The sequence below is a fragment of the Schistosoma mansoni genome (genome assembly GCF_000237925.1).
Source record: "Schistosoma mansoni, WGS project CABG00000000 data, supercontig 0125, strain Puerto Rico, whole genome shotgun sequence".
Taxonomy (NCBI): domain Eukaryota; kingdom Metazoa; phylum Platyhelminthes; class Trematoda; order Strigeidida; family Schistosomatidae; genus Schistosoma; species Schistosoma mansoni.
Genome location: NW_017386034.1, coordinates 1,000,061 through 1,006,060, shown reverse-complemented (window position 1 = coordinate 1,006,060; position 6,000 = coordinate 1,000,061).

Sequence of the window (6,000 nt, the reverse complement as noted above, 5' to 3'; positions counted from 1 at the left end):
TTTTGATTTAAACAAATTTTAAACTAGTTAATAATTTTAGCATTTCTAAGAGTTTCAAAATTCCAAGCTTAGTAGCATCATCCTAAATCAACATCAGTTTGGATTTATTGAGTGTTTAAATTGTTGAGGATTAATTCCTCTATATCTGACTCCAATAAATAAATAATATCCCGCTAACTGATTATTTACTGCAGGCTAAATCTCCTAGTAGAATTACGGGTTTACTCGAGATTATTCAAAAGCCTGAACACCAGTTATAGAGATAGTTTGTTGTTGAAGCTCGGTAAAATCCACAAGCGTACAGATAGCAAGCACACCGGGAAAACAAGTGTGTGTGTGTGTGTGAGTGAGTGTTAAAAATCCATATATATTTTTGAGTGTTAATGGATTGTGGATAAATTATTGATTGTCTTTGTTTACAACCAATGAGAGAACAAATTAAGGATTGATGTGCAGACATGCGCTCAATCAGACTCACACATAAATTTACAGTGGATTAAATGTTAGGATTACAGAGAGCACACAAAAAATACAGTAATTGAATGGGCTTGCTACATAAGCTCCCATCCAGAACGTAGATGTTTTTTTTTCTATAAAAAAGATATTTTTTTATTAACATCTATGTTCGACAAAGTGATAAAAAAAATGTTTATAAAATAAATGTACAATCCGATGTGATGAGTAAGCGTTAAGCTGTAATTACAGTTTTTATGTGTTGAAACGTTTTATGTATGTGTATAAGGATTGCATGAAGTTAAAAGTTTAATGAAAATCCGTGGGGCCAATAAAGAACAGTTAATAAAAATAGAGAACAATTTGTAGCATTTGGGCTAGATAAGTATGGTTGTTGCTACGTACCTATCCGGAAAGTGTACTCTCCTACCTGATCTTGTAGTAGTTTCTGTAGCCGTTGAACTTTGGTATGAAGTATTGCTTGTTGCAGGTAGTTTATGTGGTGCTTGCTTTGATGCGGATTTGCATGATTTTGTTGTTTGTTCCTCGACATGCTCTAAAAACGCTGGTTTTATTCTGTCGATGCTAACAGTATCATGTTTACCAGCTTTTTCAATCGTAACTGTTTTGTTGTCTTTTCGGACAATTTTAAAAGGGCCGTCGTAAGGGGTCTGTAAAGGCTGTCGTACCCTATCATTTCTGACGAATACATGTGAACACTTGTCTAATTCGATGGGCACGAATGACTTCGCCTTCTGAGTTCGTGGTGCGACGGACCTAATGGTTTCCATCTGTCGTTTCAATTGTTGCACGTAATTGGTTATATCTGCTGGAACATCTGTTGCACGGTCGAAAAACTCACCCGGTAAACGTAATGTCGTCCCATAAACCAACTCAGCCGCACAACAACCGATGTCCTGTTTGATGGTTGAGCGAATGCCTAATAATATCAAAGGAAGCTTGGCATCCCATTTGTAATTTCCTCCTGCGGCCGTCAAAGAGGCTTTTAGTTGTCGATGGAACCTTTCTATCATTCCGTTAGCATTTGGATGATAAGCAGTGGTTCTGATTCTCTTTATACCAAAGGTGTCTGTAAGTTGTTGAAAGAGTTTGCTTTCAAACTGAGCCCCACGATCAGTCGTAATTGTTGATGGGACATCGAAATTTGTAATCCAGTGTTTCACTAATTTCCTCGCCACTGTTGATGCCGATGTATCTTTTAACGGGACGGCTACGGGCCATCTCGTGAATCTATCTATACACGTTAGTATATGCGTATAGCCATTGGAAATTGGTAACGGTCCAACAATGTCCATATGAATGTGGTCGAACCTACAGCTAGCGACGGGAAAATTTCCTGCAGGAGATATGATGTGCCTGTGTACTTTCGACTTCTGGCACTGGATGCATTCCCGAGACCATTTTCGTACATCTTTGTTTATGTTTGGCCACACAAACCTATCTGTAATAAGCTTTACAGTGGCTTTTATACCTGGATGGGATATGTTGTGCAATTTCTCAAAAATGTTTCGTCTCATATCATAAGGTACAAAGGGGCGAGTTCTACCTGTTGAGATATCACAGGTTAAGGTGTCCTTGTTGTTTATGGGAATGTTTTGGAATAATAGTTTCGTTTCACTAGATTGTAAAAGTTTTTCTAGCTCCATGTCGAGCTTTTGATGTTTCGCCATATCTTGATAATTTATATCATGGATTGAGAAGGTACTAATATTTAATCTAGATAGTGCATCTGCTGCATCGTTTTCCATGCCTTTTATATAGCGTATATCAGCTGCAAATTGCGAAATGAATTCTAGTTGACGAATTTCGCGTGGACTGTATTTATCGTGGTTTTGCATCAAGGATTTAGTTAGCGGCTTGTGATCAGTAAATATTGTAAAAGAATTGCCTTCTAACATATACCGGAAGTGTTTGATGGCTAAATAGACGGCCAACAATTCTCTACCGAATGTGCTATATTTTGTTTGCGTCGAATTTAGCTTTTTTGAGAAAAATGCTAGGGGTTACCATTGTTGATTGACGCGTTGTTGAAGTACAGCACCTACCGCTACATTAGAGGCGTCGGTCATTACTGCTAAAGGTGCGTTAACCTTCCGTGGGACCAGCAACGCCTCAGTGCTTAGGGCGTTTTTCAACTGTTCGAAAGCTTGAATTGCTTGCGGTGTCATCATTAGTGATTTGGCGCGTCCCCTTAAGAAATCCGTTAGCGGTTTCGCTATGTCAGCACATTTCGGGATAAAACGTCGATAAAAGTTGATCATCCCAAGGAAACGTCGTAGTTTCTTGAAGGAGTCAGGTAAGGGATAATTTTTAATGATTTGTGTTTCCTCAGGAACCGGTCTAATACCTTGATTGTCGAGTAAGTGGCCTAGAAAGGTGAGGGATTGCTTTCCAAACTCACACTTGTCGAGATTGACTGTTAACCCATACTCGTTTAGCTTCTCAAAAAGCAATTTTAGATGAGTTAGATGTTCGTTTTCGTCTTTGCTGGCGATAAGTAAGTCATCTATGTAGGCATATACAAACGGTAAGCCACGTACGACTTGATCAATAAAACGTTGGAAACTTTGTGCAGCATTCTTCAATCCAAAAGGCATGCGGACGAATTCGTATAACCCAAATGGGGTAGTGATGGCTGTTTTAGGAACATCATCCGGGTGAATTGGGATGTGGTGGTAGGCACGGACAAGGTCAACCTTTGAAAAAATCGTTGCATCAGATAGACTGTGAGTAAAGTCATGTAAGTGTAGAGGCGGATATCTATCTGGTATAGTCCTGCTGTTAAGAGCTCTGTAATCGCCACAAGGTCTAACCTCAGAAGAGTTTTTCTTAGGTACCATATGTAGCGGTGATGCCCATGGACTATCGGAGGGGCGTATGATACCCAACTCTATCATCTTGTTGAATTCATTCTTTGCGAGAGCCAGACGAGAGGGGTCAAGGCGTCTTGGACGTGCGAATACTGGTGGTCCCTCTGTCTTAATGTGGTGTACGACAGTATGTGTCAGTTTGTCACGTTTGAAACACGGTCTTAATAAGTTTGGGAACTGTTTAAGTAAATTGACGTACTTGTCATTCTCGCGATGAGGTTTGACCAATAAATGTATAGATTTCTCATTAGATAGAATTCCTTTGATTTCGCTGCTGTGATCGGCAAGTACTAGTTTCCGGTTTCTAAGGTCTACGAGTATTTTATGTGATTGCAGGAAATCAACACCGATTATGGGAACAAGAACATCAGCTATGATGAAGTTCCATGAGAAGTTGGATTTGGGACCGAAATGCAGTTGTAAATGTCTTTTGCCGTATGTCTTGATCTCGGATCTATTCGCGGCTCTTAGTTTCAGTATGGGGTCAGGTGTCTTTTTCTCGAGTGCAGTAGGTGGTACTACACTAACCTCTGCCCCTGTGTCGACTAAGAACTGTGTCCCGGTTCTTCTGTCCGTGACATATAACAAACGACTTTCGTGTGAGTTGTGGCCGGTGACCGCAGTCGTCACTAATTGTCGGCCTTGATGTTCCCTTTTCCGTGTGCTTGCAAAATTACAGGGAGGAATACACTTTTTAGCTTGTTTACCAAACGTTTTATGGTACCAGCAAATGTTATGTCGGATGGTGCTTGGACTACGACGTGTACGACTTTTGGACCTTCCTCTACACTTGCAGTGGTGGGCATTCGAAAGTTGTAGCTGAGCTATCTGTTTAGTGAGGACGTCGACTGTCTGTCGTAACTCGGCGATCTCGTCGGTTGAGTTTGTTTGTACGCGTAATACCGAGTGAGTCCTGGTCCGCTCGTAAATTCGATCGGCTATGTCTGCCAACTTGTTAAAATCGACATCCTCGTCTCGAATTGCGAGTATCTGCTGTATGTTTTGTGGGAGGCGTCTGAGCCACAATTGATATAATAGACGTTTATCAACTATACGATCCCCTAAAACACTTGTCATATGGCGTTTTAATTGGGAAGGTGTGTTATCACCTAGCTCTACATTGGCTAGAAGTTGATCGATAGTCTGCTGGTCAGAGAGAGATGTAACACGTATGACCTCTCTTTTTAGGCAATCATATGGTGAGTCAGGATCCGGTTTAAAAATGACGTCAGGCACTTGCTCAATAACGTCATCCGTCAGCAACGAATTTGCGTAACTAAATTTCGTGATCTGGCTTGTGATTTTGTTTGTAACATAAAAGCTTTCTAAGCGTGCAAACCAGAGTTCTGCCTTTCGAGGATTAAAAACAGGTAAAGGTACAGAGATGGCACCCACGGAAATAGACTTAGATGAAAGGCTAAGCGAATTATCGAGTGACATGATACAAAGAAATAATATCTGCAGTAATAATAATAAGCTGTGGATTGAGATATACAATATGAAGAAATAACCAATAACAACAGGAAATATATGAGACTCACCGAATAAAAAAAACTGTCACTTTGGGTACAAATATGCGAGTATATCGATATAATTCCAAAGGGACAATGTTATGAATGAATATACTATGACTGTTAATGAATTGTTAATATCTGTAACAGTAATTCCAATGTGAAATTCTTTATGATATGATTAGAGAATGTTCAGCAGACTTGTAGAGAGATGGTGCGCGTTCAAAAAGCGGATTACCAACTTTGTGGAATAATGGTGCGTGTTCAAAATGCGGCTCACCAACTTTGTAGAAGAATGGTGCGTGTTCGAAATACGGCTCACCAATTTTGTAGAGGATTAATTCCTCTATATCTGACTCCAATAAATAAATAATATCCCGCTAACTGAATATTTACTGCAGGCTAAATCTCCTAGTAGAATTACGGGTTTACTCGAGATTTATTCAAAAGCCTGAACACCAGTTATAGAGATAGTTTATTGTTGAAGCTCGGTAAAATCCACAAGCGTACAGATAGCAAGCACACCGGGAAAACAAGTGAGTGTGTGTGTGTGTGGTAAAAATCCTTATATATTTTTGAGTGTTAATGGATTGTGGATAAATTATTGATTGTCTTTGTTTACAACCAATGAGAGAACAAATTAAGGATTGATGTGCAGCATGCGCTCAATCAGACTCACACATAAATTTACAGTGGGTTAAATGTTAGGATTACAGAGAGCACACAAAAAATACAGTAGTTGAATGGGCTTGCTACAAACTCAAGGGGTTTAATTGTTCTCAGATGTTACGATCTATATTATCAAAAAACTGTAAGTTCCTGTATCTCAATAGCTAAGTGCATTTACGATCGCCAGAATATACATTGTTTTTTCCCTGTTACATTTACAGCTTTTCTGTGATGCATATATGCAAGAATGTAAACAAGGGTATATATATATATATATATATATATATATATATAAACATCTGGTTGTGGTACGAGCTAATGGAGCTTTAATATAATCTCACTCTGCTGACAGGTTTTAGAGTAAGAGTCTTTTCATAAAGCTAACACTAAGTAGTATTCCTTTCACATAAGTGTAGAAATAAATTCTCATATGCATACCTTCAACTATGCAAGAACTTATTCACTCTTCAAACACA